Genomic DNA, 19,407 nt, shown 5'->3' on the forward strand with positions numbered 1-19,407 from the left:
AACCGTGGTCATCTTTAAGAGCAGCAAGCACTCTTAAACACAAAGCTGTATCTCTAGCCTCATTAATTAGCTTTGGATTCATACTGTATTTCTTGCAGTTTATTGTGGAGAAGGCTGTAGTAATGTCAGGTGAAGGTCATGTGCTACTTTTACATTTTACTTTTCCTCATGTAGTTTGTCCTCTAAACTCAGAACATACCAATCTTCCAAATATAGAGACCAAAAAATTCTTTTTTGCTGAGGCTGGAGTTTATAAAAAGAGATGGATTAATTGACTGAAGTTTTTCTTCCCATTTGAGGGACAATTAAATTCAACAATGGCCTTTTTTTCCTTTTTGCAATTACTTTTTGTTTGTCTCTAAATTTTAACAAGTGTTCCCACATCTAGGAAAGTCATTGAACTACAGTGCACTAGTTCACTGAAGCATTTTATGTGATAATGTTACCTCTCAAAAATGAGTCTTTAAAGAAAATATTTTATCTTCACCAATCTAATAAATGCATCATGAGAGCACAACACTCTGTTATAACATCCCATTGCCATTTGACTTCCTTATTCACTAATGAATGCTAAGAGGAAAAAATATCCTTATTCTTATTTTATGAGAAAAGATACCATAATGTCAGCAGTTTGTATCATGAGGTTACAAATGAGGCATTACTTTCGTTTACAAAGTAAAAATATCCTTTGGAGGGAAACTAGGAAGTAGAATTTTCTCTGCACTCACCCTAAATGTGGGCAGCACCATTCACTGAGCAGAGCTCCCAGCCTGAATACATAGAAGAGCTGAGCACCAACATTCATCTCTTTGTGTTTCCAGCCTGTGGCTACAAAGTGAAGAGATGGGCTGTACCCTCCAACTATGAATCCAAACAAACTCTTTCTTAAGTTGCTTTTGGCAAGTGTTTTATACACAGTATTAATATACTATTTTTTCCATATTTAGGTGAGATAAAACTGTAAGAAAGGATAATCATTGCATTACAATAGTTCTTAAGATAGAAATTCATGTGCCATACAACAGCAATAACATGCAGAATTTCTGAAAAAAATCATAAAATAATTGCAAACAGAATTGCTCTCTCTACACACACACATCCTCTCTCTCAAATACACATATATTTGTGCACGTGTGTGTGCATGCATACACATGTGTAATTGGACCACTTCATTTTTTAAAATTAAACTTAGCATGTGAAATATGAAGAAGGAACTGGTAAATACTGGCTAAAAGTACACAATGGGACAGTGGAATTAGATTTCCTTTATAATGTTTAACAATAAGTGGATACTGTGAACTTCAAGCAATCACATCAGAATTAGACCAGAAATGGTACACCTGGCAGGGTGGCTTAACAGATGAGCACTTGCTTCACATGAGTGAAATTCTGGGTCTGGTTTCCAGTAATACATACAAGAATAAGAACACAGTCAGAAATTATATGCATTTGTGAAATTACTTTTGTGAGCATGGAAAATGGTCTTTGCTCCAAATACTTCCAATAATAAAACAGTTGAAATCGATTCTTAAATCAAAAGAAACTCAGTCAATTATGCACCCATCTATTCAGTAGTGTATCCAAGTAATTGCTGCCTACTTGATAACATGTCACTGTGTAGATAATTTCTGGTAGAACCAAAGTTAGGATGAAACTTTCCATCTCATACATGTTGCAGAATATTTGTTTAACTATGTAAATATGTATTGAATTTGTTTAATTATGTAAAGATGTGTTGCTGTTTACCTTGTCTGCCTAATGCATCTGATTCGTCTGGTAAAAAGCTGAACAGCCAATAGCAAGGGAAGAGGTATAGGCAGGACTTCTGGGCAGGCAGAGTAACTAGCAGGAGGAATTCAGGCTCAGGGGAAGAAAGAAAGAGAGGTTCCAGAGAGACTCCAGGGACCAGCCAACCAGACACGAAGGAACCGGGAAAGTAGGACATACAGGATGAAAGAAAGTAAAAAAAGCCCTGAGGCAAAATACAGATTAAAAAACAAACAAACAAACAAACTAAAACAAACAAACAAACAAAAACCAGGTTAAATTAAGTTAAAAAGCCAGTGGGACAAGCCTAAGCTAAGGCCGAGCATTCATAAGCTTCCGTGCCTTTAGTTGGGAGCTGTTTAGCGGCCCAAAGAAAGTTCCAAATACAAATAGCACCAGATTTCCACACGGGGCCTGAAAAAGCTGCAAAAAACAAACAAACAAATGGATATGGCTCATTTAAGAGGCTCTGCTCTACAACAGAGCAGTTGAGCAGCTGGCATGATACGTAGAAACAGCGAACTAAGTTAAAAAAAAATGCCCGCCTCAGTTCAGACACCAACTTCTTAGAGCTGGGGTGGTTAAATGCAGCTTAGTTAAATGCAATTCCCCATTAAATGCAGCTCTCAGCCAGGCCCATGGGCTTAATGCTCAACTCTCACGGACCAGAAGAGGGGTAGAGCAAACCACCAGAGATACACGGAGGGTCTTACTTCTGCTTATCAGTTTAAGGTTTGGCTCACATGGTCAGAGAACGTTACAGGGGCACATTAAAAGAGGTCCAGACCAAAAAGAAAAAAAAAAACCCTTTAAACAGGTTCTGGTGTGTGTAGGTGCATAAGAAGGAAAAGAAAATGGCTATAGACAGTCATAGGAAAAAATAAATAATTTAAAAATAATTAAGTAAAGACTTTAAAAGAAGAATAAAGTAATGTAAAAAGAAGAAGCCACATAAAGATGAGAAATCACAGGGAGTCTGGATCTTGTATGGTGCTTTGTTGACTTCGAATTTTTTGAAAACAGATGAGTGAATGGCAGCTGCAGAGAAACATAGGATTGTAAAAGGAATTGCTAAATTAAACCAGTCTAGATACTTTAGGGATGTCTTAACTTGAAAATGGAATTTAGAAAAACTATTGTGATGGGGGAGAGGTTATGCTTTTGTTTCCACAGGAAATGAAAGGCTGTGGATTCCATCAATATTAATAGAGACCAGATTTAATTGGTGGACATCCCCTGAAAATCTTGGCTAAAAACATAAGGAAATAAACAAAGAAAAACTACAAGACAAGTGATGTATATGCTGATCTCTTGATATGAGAACATTTCTGAGACTGGATAAGACATGATAGATCTTGCTTGTTACAGAGTTGCCATGACTTATTATTACATGCCATCCTTTCATATGGCATGGACAGAGGTTAGATTCTACAGTCCAAATAAGCCTGTAAAGTTGACAGACATTTTTTACATGCCCAAACATAAAACAAAAAATTATCTTTGGCTGGCTTGTGTACAACACATAGTCCATACTTGTGTTAATGCAGATATGTATGTTACCTTTGAATATTTATATGTTTTCAGAGCAAGGAGGCAAGACAGCAAAGAAAATGGGTAGCACAAGTGATCCAGCCTTTCAGAATGCCTCTGTTGCAGTTTCCTCAGAGTTCTGTGTTCAGAATAACTTCAAGGATGCTAGCCTGACATGGTTCAGCCTCACAGACTAGTCTAGCTAGACTTCAGATAAGTCTTGCAATTTCCTATTACACAGAGACTAGACAACAAATATTATGGCTAGTTTTCTTAGGACTTGACCATTATCTCAAGTTTTTCAGGTGCTCCCAGGGATCAGGAAGCAGTCTAGTGCTGTGGGATGTTCTGTATGGCAAATGTGTTGCTGATGAGTCAATAAATAAAACACTGATTGGCCATTGGCTAGGCAGGAAGTGTAGGCAGGACAAGGAGGAGAATAAAGCTGGGAAGTGAAAGGCTGAGTCAGAGAGACACTGCCAGCTGCCACGATGACAAACAGCATATGAAGATGTCGGTAAGCCACGAGCCATGTGGCAAGGTATAGATTAATGGAAATGGATTAATTTAAGCTGTAAGAACAGTTAGCAAGAAGCCTGCCACGGCCATACAGTTTGTAACCAACATAAATCTCTATGTTTACTTGGTCGGGTCTGAGCATCTGTGGGACTGGCAGGTGAGGGACTGGCAGGTGAGAGAGATTTGTCCTGACTGTGGGCCAGGCAGGAAAACTCTAGCTACAGTCTAGCAAACACAACACCCACATTCCCAAGAGGTGGTTTTAAGTCATTTGTTAGGTTACAGATGTTTGTCATCATTTAGTTGGGATATAGGAATATAGGATAAAAAGACAGCTATTCACCTTAAATGTTTTATATTGGTATGCACCTTTGTATATTGATACAAATGTAAGGTTATTTTTGTTATACTATATATATGTTTCTAGTCCTACATAAGGTATTATACCTATGAAGCTCATTTAAAAGTGTAATAGAAAGTTTTAGTCCTTGAAAGCTATTATTATTACAAACTCTTTAGAATAATTAAGAAATGCAGGTTAGTAGTTAATCATCTATAACAATCAAATTTGTCATGTTAGGTATTTTTTCAAGATATATTTTAGATAGGTGATCTTCAAATGCTTCAGAGACCTACAAAATATGGCATTTTAGATGTATAATAACTTAAGACTTTTCATGACAATGAGACATATCTGTTCCTGGCAGCACCAATCTACTCTATAAAAGGATGGTGGGCATCAAAGAACCTCCATATGGAGTTTGCTTTCATCATGGCAAAGCTAGCCATTTGGGCAAGAAACTGCCCTTTCATCAACTGCTGACAGTATACTGTACAAACAGGACAAGCAGAACACAAAGGAAAAAGACTCTGAACTTTGCCAAGACAACGTGGGACAGTCCTTCAAAATTCCTGCATCATAGAAAAGTCTGTCAGATATTCTAGGCCTGTAGGCTGAAGATGTATGCTCCAAAGTTGCAGAGGAAACTTGGGTGACTGTCCAGGCAGCCAAATTTCTTTATCATTTCTATAGTTTTGGAAGTTGCTTGCTCTGCACTTCCTGTTTACTCAGGTAATATTATATCCTCCTCAGGTCTCTGATGGAGTTGAAGACAAGATAGTTATAGTTTTTCTTGTTGCCAAATTCAGAAAAGAAACTTACATAAGAGATGTAAAGTTTATAAGGCTGAAAAATGTAAAAGCTTAAATTGTTCATCTAAGAAAGTGTTTTGAGGTCTAAAAAGATAATTTTGGCCTGGTAATACAAGTTAGGATAGAAAGTAAATTAGGTACACAACTTTTGGCTCACCAAGATAGAATAGATAATGGAGTATTTCCTCTCAATTTACCAAATGCAAATGGACTGGATATTGTAAATATAATTCTTACTTGACAATTGTTCTTAATATATATTATCTTATTATGTTAAAGCTAAAACCTCTCCTTTTATTTAGACAAAAAGGGGGAGTGTTGCAGAATATCTGTTTAACTATGCAAAGATGTGTTGCATTTTTTTATATTGCATAATGTTCGTTTAATTATGTAAAGATGTGCTGCATTTGTTTAATTATGTAAAGATGTGTTGTTGTTTTACCTTGCCTGCCTAAGACACCTAATTGGTCTAATAAAAATCTGAGTGGCTAATAGTAGGGGAGGAGGTATAGGTGGGATTTCTGGGCAGGAAGAGTAACTAGTGGGAAAAATTTAGGCTCAGGGGAAGAGTGAAAGAGAGACGACGCCAGGGAGGTATCAGAGGCCAGCCAGCCAGGCACAGAGGAATCAGGAAAGTAGAAAATACAGGATGAAAGAAAGGTAAAAAACCCTGAGGCAAAATGTAGATTAATAGAAACAGGTTAAATTAAGTTAAAAAAAAAAAAAACTAGTGGGGCAAGCCTAAGCTAAGGCCAAGCATTCATAATTAATAATAAGTCTCTGTGTCTTTATTTGGGAGCTGTTTGGTGGCCCAAAGAAAATTCTAACTACACATACAAATAAAAATCTCAGTGGAAATTTGAAGAGAAAGAGAATCTTTCCCACAGAGAGAAAGACGGCACTATATTGGCAGTTTTCTTTACAAATCAGGCAGCATTTGAATACCATGAAGATTGGATAGCATACAAAATATGTAAAAATATTATAATAAAGAACAAAAAATACATGAAATACTGAGGTGTTTGGTGAAAATTTATAGATGTTAGAAGGGTACTGAGAAATGAATTTGGAAAAAGTAAAATCATTGGTCAGATTGCAAATGATCTGAAAGTTTGACTAAGAATTCTCGCTAAGAAGTTTTATGAATTCTTTCAGAAATTCTGCCTGTTATTGCTGTTGTGTGGCATATAATGCCAACAATAAAATGAAAAAAATGTAAGAAAGGACATTTTATTCCTCTATCACCATACTATCCCTATTATTATCCTCACTAGGATAGCTTTCAAACAAGTTAATCACAACAGGTTAAAGGAAGTATCATAAGGAGGGAAACAATTTTAAAGTAAAGAAAATTGTAGGCAAGGTGTAGCAGGCTTTCTTGGACTGCCAGCCCCCAAATCATGACAGGGAGACTTATTTTTAGTTATGAATGCTCAGTCTTTGTTTAGGCTTGTTCCACTAGCTCTTATAGCTTATTTTAACATGATTCTCTTCATCTACATTTTGCCTTGGGGCTTTTTACCTTTCTTCCATCTGGTATGGCCTACGCTCATGCTTCTTCCATGTCTGTCTGTCTGGTAGCTGCCTGGCTGCTGGCCCCTGGGATCTCCCTCTCTTTTTTCCTCCTTCTCTCTTGAGGTTAGATTACTCCTTCTTCTTATTCTCTCTGCCTGCCAGCCCTGCCTATCCCTCACTGCCTAACTACTGGCCATTCAGTTTTTATTGGACCAATCAGGTGCCTTAGGCAGGTAAGGTGAAACAAATGTAACACATATTTACATAATTAAACAAATGCAGCATAAACAAATGCAACATACTTTTACATAGTTAAAGTAATATTCCACAACATAAATGTAACATATCCTTACATAGTTAAAGTAACATTCCACAACAGCAAGATGATTGAACACATAAAAGAAACTGGGCTAGTGATGTTAATGGGAAACTTTGACTACCAATTATCATTTACTAAATCAATATATTTGAACAAGATATGTATAATGTATTTATTGAGTGATTTAAACACCTTTTGAGCTTGATATATGCATATATCTCCACTACAGATGTCAGTCTATGGAAAATGGGAAATTAGATAATCTTGGAGCACTTAATGAAAAAAGATTTGTTTCATGATGAGATTTAGGCTTCAGTTTCGCACAAAGTTCTGTAATTGGCAGGAAGTTTCCATCACAGTTCTGTCACTCTTGTACTCTCATAATGTGACCAAAGACTCTCTACTCTACCTACCTCCTGAGTTTTAATACTTTCCAATACATTTATTGAAGTGAAAATGAATTTAATCCCATTATTATCCTCAGTCCTCTAAGCATCTCAAATCTCTCTAGTTACACAGAATTAGTTATAGCCCTGGATCATACTGCTTTTTATCAGCTGCCACCTTTCTTGAAAATGTTTCCATTTCAATATTGAAGTCTGAAAAGTTTTGAGGAAGTAAATTGCCGTGGTGAAAAGTTTAGGAACCTAAACAGGAAAATTCCCTTGACTTTTTCTTGATTAAATCTTTTCATGTATGTGATTTAAAGAATTACAAAGGGTATGTATGTGTATGTGTGTGTGCAAAACTTTAATAAAATCATTTCTTTCATTTTTGAGATTTTAATATAATTACATAATTTCCCCAATCCTTTTTTCTTCCAAACCCTCATATATATCCTTTTCAAATTCATAAGGTTCTTTTTTCATTAATTGTTGTTACACACACATAAATTTGTGTGTGTGCTTGTCTGAATATATAGTATATATATATATTTATATTATAATATATGTTATATATTATAAACACATAAGTACAACCTATATAATCTTTATAATGTTACTTGTATACATATTTTCAAGGCTGACAATTTGGAATTGTGTTTTTAAAAAGTTCTGGGGCTTTAGAGATGGCTCAGTGGTTAAGAGTACTTGTTGCTCTTACAGAGGACCCAGGGTCAGGTTTTATCACCCAAATGGTGGTTCACAACCATGTTTAACTTTAGTTACAGGAGGTCAGCACACCTTGTTCTGATCTGTGTGGGCACTGGGCACCCATGGAGTACACATACATACATGCTGGCAAACACGCATACATAGAAAAAATAATTCTAAAACATTGTTAAAAACTTCTAAAACATTAGGTTTTCATATTTTCAAAGATCTTTAGTGTTATTTATCCCTCTCCACATCACCTCTTTGCCCTGTTCTCCTACCCCCTATCAACTTAAACCTCCTGCTGATTTTACCCCCTTTCTTCTTCATATAATATCCTGCCTCCCTTTAAAACTCTCTGAGGCCCCTTCCTAGATTCCTGGCTTCTGCAGGTATTCCAACTTAAACACAAATCTAAAGATTCAAAGGTAGGACCTACGTCTGAGAGAGAACAAGTAGTGTTTGCCTTTCTGTTTCTGGCTTACCTCATTTAGTGTGATTATTTTTAGTTCCTTCCCTTGCCTGCAAATTTCATAATTTCCTTTTTCTTTACAGCTGAATAAAATTACATTGTGTGTACTACATTTTCATTAACCATTCAGTCCACTGATGTACACCAAGACTGTTTCCATTTTCTAGCTATGTGAATAAAAAATGGTTCCTAAATTGATGGCACAGTGCAATCGCCTTTTGAGATTTCAAAGTTATGAGTTCCTTGGCCCCATTCTAGACCTATTAAATTAGAACTGTAGAAAATAATCATGGAAGTAAGGAGCATTTCAATGGGTAATGAAAGACTGCCATTCAAATCACCATGCTCACTGCTGGTTTTTAGAAACTCTCCAATTATCTGGCTGCACTATTTTAAATTATTTTCTCCAATTCTTGTTTAGGCATATAGTATCTAACTTCAAATGAGAACTGGTCTTTTGACTTGTATACACCTAAAGATATATAATGTCTATTAAAGTGAATAATGGATAGACCTTCTCTGCTCTCTCTGTCCCTCAGACTCAATCCCTCACGCTTGTCACTAAGTGCGGCACTGGAACACCGACTGCAGCCTCCCTTTCCCCCTGTCCACTTCTCTGTGGACCCCACAGACCCACCCCTCCTGACCTCCCTCCCCCACTCCTACTGACCACGCTCCCCCACTCCTCCTGACCATGCTCCCCTACTCCTGACCATGTTCCCCCATGCCTCCTGGCTCCCCTCCCCCCACTCATCGATATGTCTCGGCCCCCAACTCAGTAAGACAACCCTTTGCTCAACCACAGGCCACTCCTGCCTGAAAACTAGGTGGGCTTCTCCACCATCTTTGTTCCCCCAGACCCAATCCTTTAGTCTCTTCTGTAGAACTACATCAAAACACAAACTGCAGCCTCCCTTCCCCAGCTACTCACGTCTCCAGTGGATCCCGCTGACCATCTGCTCATAACCTCCTTCCCGTCACTAGTCCTTGCACACAAACTGCAGCCTCCCTTCCCCCGCTACTCACGTCTCCAGTGGATCCCGCTGACCGTCTGCTCATAACCTCCCTCCCATCACTAGTCCTTGCACCCAAGCCTCCAATACCAGCAGGTATTCCCTGTGAACACACCAGCCTATCAGACCAGGAAAAGAGGCAGCACACAGCCATCATACTCTCTGGAAACCCAGAGAGAAAACAGAAACCAAGGAACAAAACATCCACCAACAAAGACAAACAAAGAAATCAGCACCTAGAACTATAAGCATCCCCAAACCCAGAAGCCTACACACCAGTTTAAGAACACAATCAAAACAGCCAGGAGATTATGTCCCCACTAAAGCCCAGCTATTCTACCACGGAAGGCCCTGATCATTCAAAAACAGAGGAAGCACAAAAAAGGACTTTAAAACCAACTATTTGAAGATGATTGAGGTTTTAAAAGAGGAAATGAATAAATCCCTTAAAGAAAGCTAAGAAAGCCAAGAAAAAACACAGGTGAAGGAAATGAATAAAACACTTCAAGACCTGAAATGAGAATAGAAGCAATAAAGAGAATACAAACTGGGGATATTCTGGAAAGGAAAAATTCGAATTCTGGGAACTACAGAGGCACGTTTCACCAACAGAACACAAGAGATAGGAGACAGAATCTCAGGCATTGAAGATACAATAGAAGAAATCGATACATCTGTCAGAGAAATGTTAAATCAAAAAAAGTCATGCCTGAAAATATCCAGGAAATCTGAGACACACTGATAGTGGGGGACTTCAATATCCTACTCTCTTACCAATGGACAGGACATCCAGGCAAAACTAAACAAACAAATACTGGCCTAGCCAACACTGTAAACCAAATAGAGCCAACAGATATTACAGAACATTTCACCCAAACACAAAAGTATATATCTTCTAAAAAGCATCTCATAGAATTTTCTTCAAAATTTACCTCATACATGGACACAAAGCAAGTCTCAACAGATAAATGAAAATTGTAATAACTCCTTGCATCCTATCAGACCACAGATTAAAGCTGTATTTCAACAACAACAGAAACAATATGAAGCTTAGAAACTCATAGAAACTGAACAACTCTCTACTGATTGAAAAATGGGTAAAGACAGCAAGGAAGAAATTGACTTATGAGAATTCAATGCAAATAAATACACAGAATATCCAAACATATAGTAATTAAAGTGTTGCTAAGAGGAAAGTTCAAAGAACTTATAATCAAAATGAGGGCTGGGATCAATAAAATAGAAAGAAAGAGAACAATACAAAATAATCAATGAAACAAGAGAGTTGGTTCTTTCAGAAAATCAACCAGATAGATAAACACTTACCAAACTAACTAAAAGGCAGAGAGAGAGAATATCTAAATTATCAAAATCAGAAGCAAAAGGGGAACATAACAACAGACACTGAGGAAACTCAGAGAGCCTTAATGACATACTTTAAAAACATGCACTCTACCACTTTGAACAATCTAATAGAAATGGATAATTTTCTCTATAGGTACCACTTACCAAACTTAAATCAAGATGATATAAACAATTTAAATAGATCTCTAACCACTAGTGAAATAGAAGCACTAATTAAAAATCTCTCAACTAAAAAACAAAACAAATAAACAAACAAACAAAAAAAAAAACAAGCCCAGGGCCAGACAGTTTTAGCACAGAATTCTACCAGACTTTCAAAGAAGAGTTAAAGCAAATACTCCTTTAACTATTTCACAAAAGAGAAAGAGAAGGAACATTTTCCTACTCATTTTATGAGTTCACAGTTACCCTGATACCAAAACCATGTAAAGTCACACCAAAAAAGGAATTATAGATCAATTTCTCTTATGTACATAAATGCAAAAATACTTAATAAAATACTTGTAAACCAAATCCAAGAACACATAAAAAAAGTCATCCACCATTATTAAGTAGGCTTCATCCCAGAGATACAGTTCAATACGTAACTGGCAAGTGTAATCCACCATATATACAAACTGAAAAAAAAGCACATGATAATTTCATTAAATGAAGAAAATGCCTTAATAACACCCAACCCCCCTTCATGATTAAAGTCACAGAGAGATTAAGGATACAAGGGACATATCTAACCAGAATAAAAGCAATTTACAGCAATCCTATAGTCAATATCTAATAAATAGAGAGAAATTCAAAGAAATCCCACTAAAATCAGGAATAAAACAAGATTGTTTTATTATTTTATTTATTATTTTATCTTCATATTTATTTGGTATAGTACTTGAAGCTTTAGCTAGAACAATTTGACAATTGAAGGAGATCAAATGGATACAAATTGGAAAGGAAGAAGTCAATATATGGTTATTTGTAGATGATACGATAGTATGCATAAGTGACCCCCAAAATTCCACCATAGAATGCTCACATCTGATAAACACTTTCAGGGAAGTGGCTGGATATACGATTAACTAAAAAAAAATCTGTAGTCCTTCTATATACAAATGACAAATGGTCTGAGAAAGAAACCAGGGAAATAACACCTTCCATAATACCCTCAAATAATAAAAAATATCTTGGGGTAACTCTAAGCAAGAAAGGCTTATGTTATTAAAAACTTCAAGTCTTTGAAGACAGAAATTGAAGAAGATATCAGAAGATCTCCCATGCTCATGGATTGGTAGCATTAATGTAGTAAAAATGAGCACCCTACCAAAAGCAAGCTACAGATTCAAAGCAATACCTATTAAAATTACAACACAATTCTTTACAGACCTTGAAAGGATAATTCTCAACTTGAAATGGAAAACAAATAACCCAGAATAGCTAAAACCATATGGATAACAAATAAAAGAACTTCTGAAGGCATTCCCCCTCTATGATTTCAAGTTGTACTACAGAGATATAGTAATAAATACTGCATGGTATTGACATAAATACAAGTTTATTAATCACTGGAATTGATTTGAATAGTAAAATATTAATCCACACACCTATGAACAGCTGATTTTTGATAAAGAAACCAGGAATGTACACTGGTAAACAGCATCTCAAACCAATGGCAATGATCAAACTGGATGTCTGCATGTAGAAGAATGCAAATAGATCCATATTTATCACCCTACACAAAACTCAAGTCCAAGTGGATCGAACACCTCAACACAAAACCAGAAACACGGAACCTAATAGAACAGAAAGTGGCAAATGGCCTTGAACACACTGACACAGAAAAGACTTTCTGAACACCACACCTGTAGTGCAGGTATTAAGATCAAGAATTAATGACTGGGACCTCATGGAAACAAAAGGCTTCTGTAAGGCAAAGGACACTGTCATAGGGACAGTGTCAACCTACAGAATGGGAAAAGATTTTTGCCAATTCCATATCTTATAGAAGTCTAATATCTAACATGAAGAGAACATGGCCCTCTGAACCAACTAAGCAGGGAGCATATGGACTCACAGAGACTGAAGTGGCAAGCACGGGCCTGCGTGAGTCTGCACCAGGTCCTTTGTATATGTATTAAGGCTGCTTGCTACTCCAGTGTTTTTGTGGGAGTCCTAACAGTGGGAGTGGGTGTTTCACTGACCCTTTTGTCTGCTCATGGGACCCTTTTCCTTTTGTTGGGTTGCCTTGTCCAGTTTTGGTATGAGGGCCTTTATCTTGTTTTGCTATATTTTGTTTTGCCATGTTTGGCTGTGGTCTCTTGGAGGCCTGATCTTTTGATGGGAAAGAGATGGGGAATTGATGGGGGAGAAGGAAAGTTTTGGGGGGAGCTGAGAGGAGTGGAGGAAGGAGAAGCTCTGGTTGAGATGTACTGCATGAGAGAAGAATACTTTTTAAGTTTTAAAAAGTGAGTAATGATGATATTTATGGTCACAACAAAAGTAAGAGTAAACTGATTTTATCACTCATGTTTATGTGAAATAACAGTGTGGTATGGCATCCTCTTTTAGTGACAGGACAAAATGGTTGAACATATCAGAATTGATGATAAAGAGTCTGGAATTCTATTCCTTGATGTACAACTGTGAAATGACAACTCTCATGAGAGATAGGAACTTTTAGCTTTCTTACACCTTTGTCATTATGTTCAATGATAAAATAAAAAGAAAAAAACATGGAAATTACAAAGCAAAAGTCACTATTTTTATTATGGCATGTAAATATAGCTGCTAGTGAATTCAAGTGATTAAGAAGTAGGTTACCCTAAGAAGACTCCTCCAAAGACAACATGTATAGGGTTTTGTTTTGATTAGTAAGGTATTTTAACTACAGAATCAGTTAGCAATAACAGAGTATAACATCAAAAATTAAAGTTTATTTCTTCTTTGATTTTTCCATTTCAGTTTAGAAAATATCATTGGTTTGGTAAAAATCCTTTACTGAATATTTATTAATTAAAAACAACATGAGCTTGAGAAATGAATATTACAGGGCTTGGGGAAATATTTTAGCTTTGAAGTTTCAGAAGGGTTCCATAATTACCACAGATACTCTCCCATCTCTGTCTAACATTAATAGTGCTAGTCCCCAATTATGTTGAAGATACAGTAAAATAATTCTAGTTATTCAAGAAAAGAAATACAACTGGCTATCATTAGTGATAAGGACTGGGAACAATTATAATAATACTTAAACTAAGTATCAAAGTGACTGTAATATTGATCATGACAGAGAAATAGGTATTCTCCATACAAGCCACATACCACAAAAGTATAGGAAGACAATACTTCCTTATTGATTGCTTGACCCACACCAGGGCACTTGACTTCATAATTTTCCTGACAAATCCAAATCAGACTTGGTTTAAGAATGCCTAGTGACTGACTTTATAAATGTTTCTGTCTGCAAGGAAATCATGTATAATGCATGCTAATTTCACCTTTCATAGAGATGATACTTAAATGGAAGACATAATGGTAAATTACAATGTTTTTAATACATAGTTTGAGTAGAAATGATTCTTTTTCTTTTTTGAAAAAGAAATTAAGACAGATGACACATGATTTCTTGACCACAGCATTTATACTAGTATCTAGATTAACCGATTAAAACAAATCAGAACAAAGAACAGAAATAAAACCGTTTTTGTATTTTTCCACTATGTAGATAGAGTATCATTATTATTATAATAAAAATATGTATTGTCTCATGTGTACAACACTCTTGTCAGCATCATCTGGACAAGATAATTCAAATTCTCACAGTTTTTTTTTTTTTTTTTTTTTTTTTTGGTTTTTCGAGACAGGGTTTCTCTGTGTAGCTTTGCGCCTCTCCTGGAACTCACTTGGTAGCCCAGGCTGGCCTCGAACTCACAGAGATCCGCCTGCCTCTGCCTCCCGAGTGCTGGGATTAAAGGCGTGCGCCACCACCGCCCGGCTAAATTCTCACAGTTTTAAAGCATATTTGCACAGGCAATGGTGTTCTTGTAGAATTGTGAATTTGCATACTAGGTCCTAAAGATATCCAGATGCAAAGCAATAAAAAATGTTGAAACAGGTAAACAGGGGAAGCTTTTAAGCTTTATAAATGTACTTAGAACAAGCTAATTTTACCTGAAAAAGCACAAAGCACACTTTGTAGTAACGTTAAAAAAGTGGCAAATGAAGATGAGGTGCGCTGTTTTATATCTCCGACCTTCCTTTGAAAAATAAAACACTCACCAGGAGAATGTTGGTAGAAATAGAGAACTGGGTATGTTTGCTATAAAATATTGTCAGTGGACACTTTGCTCATCACCCATGTTCCACATTGACATTTTTTATACTGAAAGAAGAAGCCAATAAAATTTCAGAACCTGACTTTACTTCCTCGAGAATGGATATTTTTTTAAAAGAAAGGCAAAATGGCAGCAGGAAAACACATTAACATCATTATTAGTCTCAATTTTCCTCCTCTTGGGTGTCAAAGCAAAAGAAGTTAAAATCATTCTCAATAAAAAGGTTTTCTAAAATCCCAAATTTTCTAGTCACCTTTTAAATGGGGGTTTATTTCCCTCTGCCCTGAAGTTAGAAGCCTCTGTGTTTCTGCTTGTGGTGCATCTCTCAGTCATGTGGCCTATGCCCAGTGGGCTTTGCTGGTGTGGTCTCCAAACCAGTAGCAGTATCTCCAGAGATGTGTGAGATACAGATTCCCAGCCCTGCCTCCACATCACTGAACTCTGCTCCCAGCAGGTGATTTTGATGCTCCCTACATTGAGAACAGATGTTCAGTGTCATGTTGAAGAAGATGATACTTCTATAAGTCTTGTCACTGGTTCTGTGAAACGCACAGTGTTCAACCACATAAGGAAAAATATGTTTTATAATCTATGGATCAATGAATTTATTTAAAGTTTCGGTGAGAAGAAACTGAGAAGAAAGAAATTCTCATTTAGCTCTGCTTTCCTTGTACAGTATTTCAATTTTATAGAAAAGAAGCAAAAGTCGGTAAATGTCTGTAACTAGATTTGTCTCTGAGCCCAATCTATAATACATAGAAGATACGTCTTCTAGATTCAGAAGCCTGGGCTTTAGGTGCAGACAGAAATAACTCTGTAGCAAGCCTTTCTCTGTCCTGCCAGCCAGTTCCCAAATAATGAGAGGAGACTTCTTATTAATTGTGAAAACTCAGCCTGTGGCTTTTGCTTGTCCCTAACTAGTTTTATAACTTAAATTAACCCCTTTCTATTAATCTGTGTTTTACCATGTGGCTTTTTACCATTCTTTCATTCTGTACATCTGACTCCCTCCATGTCTCCTTGACATCTCTCTTGAGTAATTTGCATACCTTGATTCCTCCTCCTCTTCCTCTCTCCCCAGAAATCCCCCCTATTTCTCCTGCCTACCTGTTGGCAGCAGGAAAACACATTAACATCATTATTAGTCTCCATTTTCCTCCTCTTGGGTGTCAGTGCAAAAGAAGTTAAAATCATTCTCAATAAAAAGGTTTTTTAAAATCCCAAACTTTCTAGTCACCTTTTACATGGGGGTTTATTTCCCTCTGCCCTGAAGTTATTCAGCCCTTTACTAAACTAATCTTTACTAAACTAATCACAGTAACACATCTTTACACAGTGTAAACAAATATTCTGCAACGTAACTTTAGCCCTGTATGGAGGCATGCTGCTATAAACTGCCTAAAAGATAACAATATTAGCACTAGCACAGACTTTCAGATAAAGAACTGGGAGATTACCATCTTTTGTCTAATTTAAAAATTAATTCTGAGGCAGGAGTGACAGCTCTGTTAATGAAGTAATTGACTTCGGTCACAAGGGCCTGAGTTCAATCCTCAAACCTCATATAAAGATGTCGGGTATGGTGGTGCATACTCAGAATTCCAGCACTGGGGGGTGGAATAGGCAGATTGTTAGGGATTCTGGCAAGCTAATGAAAGACATTGTCTCAAATAACATGGTCATTGAGGAATAACATCAAAAGTTCACTTCTATATGCACATATGTACATACCCTCCATGCATCTGAAGACACTAGAGCACACACACATACACACAGAGAGCTAATCCAATGGGTCTGCCAATGATCTAATTTGAAATCAACCTTCAGCATAATTGTCTATTTCAGAAATTTAAAAAAATATTTGAAATCAGATTCCGTGTAGGTTGACACAATAGTCTCTTTGGCTATTGTCAACTCTCATCTTTAAGAGTACCTTTCTCTGCATCCAGATCCCTCAGTCGTTGGATGGGGTTTCTAGCACGACAATTAGGGTGTTTGGCCATCCCATCACCAGAGTAGGTCAGTTCAGGCTGTATCTCGACCATTGCCAGCAGTCTGTTGTGGGGGTATCTTTGTGGATTTCTGTGGGCCTCTCTAGCACTTTGCTTCTTCCTATTCTCATGTGGTCTTCATTTACCATGGTCTCCTATTCCTTGTTCTCCCTCTCTGTTGTTGATACAGCTGGGATCTCCCGCTACCCCAAGCTCTCTTTCCCTCGACCCTTGCCCTTCATTACCCCCACTCATGTCCAGGCTGTTCATTTCTCCATCATTGGGCAATCCCCGTGTCTTTCTTGGGGTCCTGTTTTCCAGGTAGCCTCCCTGGTGATGTGAGTAGCAGTCCAGTCATCCTTGTTCCACATCTAGTATCCTCCTATGAGTGAGTACATACCATGTTTGTCTTTCTGAGTCTGGGTTACCTCACTTAGGATGATTTTTTTCTAGATCCATCCATTTGCCTGCAAACCTCATGATGCCATTGTTTTTCTCTGCTGAGTAGTATTCCATTGTGTATATGTACCACATTTTGTTTATCCATTCTTCAGTTGAAGGGCATCTAGGTTGTTTCCATGTTCTGGCTGTTACAAACAATGCTGATATGAACATAGCTGAACAAGTGCTCTTGTGGTATGATTGAGCATTCCTTGGGTATATGCTCAAGAGTGGTATAGCCATGGCTAGGCCCCGGGTGGAGCTCTGGGAGTTCAATTAGTGAGAAAGAGGAAGGTTTATATGAGCAAGAATTGTTGAGACCAAGGTTGGATAAAGCACAGGGACAAATAGCCAAATGAATGGAAACACATGAACTATGAACCAATGGCTGAGGGGTCCCCAACTGGATCAGGCCCTCTGAATGGGTGAGACAGTTGATTGGCTTGATCTGTTTGGGAGGCATCCAGGCAGTGGGACCGGGTCCTGTGCTCATTGCATGAGTTGGCTGTTTGAAACCTGGGGCCTATGCAGGATCGTTTGGCTCGGCCTGGGAGGAGGGGACTGGACCTCCCTGGACTGAGTCTACCAGGTTGATCTCAGTCCTTGGGGAGGCTTTGCCCTGGAGGAGGTGGGAATGGGGGGTGGGCTGGGGGAAGATGAGGGGGGCGGGAGAGGGGGAGAACAAGGGATCCGTGGCTTATATGTAGAACTGAACTGTATTGCAAAATAAAAAAAAAAAAAAGAGTACCTTTCTCTTTTCGGCCGTGCTTGCCGGTGGACTCGCAGCCATGGCCCGTGTGATGCTAGAGCAGAGGAAAGGTACAGGTTCTGTGTTCCGCGCTTGTGAAACTCAGAGCACCACGGCGCCTGCGTGCTGTGGACTTCGGAGCGGCAGGCTATATTAAGGGCATTGTAAAGGACATTATCCATGACCCTGGTCGCGGCGCTCCCCTCGCGAAAGTGGTCTTTTGTGATCCTTACCGATTTAAGAAGCGGACAGAGCTGTTCATCGCTGCAGCGGGAATCCACACTGGGCAGTTTGTGTACTGCGGCAAGAAGGCCCAGCTGAACATCGGCAACATTTTGCCCGTGGGCACCATGCCTGAGGGTACTATCGTGTGTTGTCTGGAGGAGAAGCCAGGGGACAGGGGCAAGCTGGTACGAGCTTCTGGGAACTATGCCACAGTCATCTCCCACAACTCAGAGACCAAGAAGACGCCACTGAAGCTGCCTTCAGGGTCCAAGAAGGTCATTTCCTCAGCCAACAGAGCTGTTGTTGGTGTTGTGGCCGGTGGGGGCAGAATTGACAAACCCATCTTAAAGGCTGGCCGTGCCTACCACAAGTACAAGGCAAAGAGGAACTGCTGGCCACGTGTCCAAGGTGTGGCCATGAATCCTGTGGAGCATCCCTTTGGGGGTGGTAACCACTAGCACATTGGCAAACCCTCCACTATCCAAAGAGATGCCCCTACTGGGCGCAAAGTGGGTCTCATTGCTGCCCGCCGGACTGGGCGACTACGCGGAACCAAAACTGTACAGGAGAAGGAGAACTAGAGCTCAGGAGCTAATAAAGTCTGTCCTTCGGCTAAAAAAAAAAAAAGTACCTTTCTCATTATGTAATCTATTGTGTATTTTACATTATTCTTTGAGTGCTTCATTTTAATTCTTTTGATTAAGTATACAAGGACAAGGAAGCCAAGGGGAGGCTAGAGCAAGATTCTAGTAATATTAACATTTACTACTTTCTACCTTTTCAAATGTGACTGCTAAGTTCCTTTCTTTGACTACACACACAAAAACTCAATGAAAATGTATCAGAAATACACCGGAAAACTTAGGATAAATATTTTTGAGACATTGGCACAGACAACAAAAGCAAAAATAGACAAATGGAATTACATTAATCTAAA

At 38.1% G+C, this 19,407-nt stretch overlaps 1 pseudogene; it reads left to right on the forward strand.

Annotated features, from left to right (window-relative positions):
* The first annotated feature begins 18,285 nt into the window (after window positions 1-18,285).
* Window positions 18,286-19,052, forward strand: LOC128097457 (60S ribosomal protein L8-like; annotated as a pseudogene).
* Window positions 19,053-19,407: the final 355 nt, after the last annotated feature.

Source organism: Peromyscus californicus, unplaced genomic scaffold, assembly GCF_007827085.1.
Source record: "Peromyscus californicus insignis strain IS unplaced genomic scaffold, ASM782708v3 Scaffold_5__1_contigs__length_169319896, whole genome shotgun sequence".
NCBI classification, from domain to species: domain Eukaryota; kingdom Metazoa; phylum Chordata; class Mammalia; order Rodentia; family Cricetidae; genus Peromyscus; species Peromyscus californicus.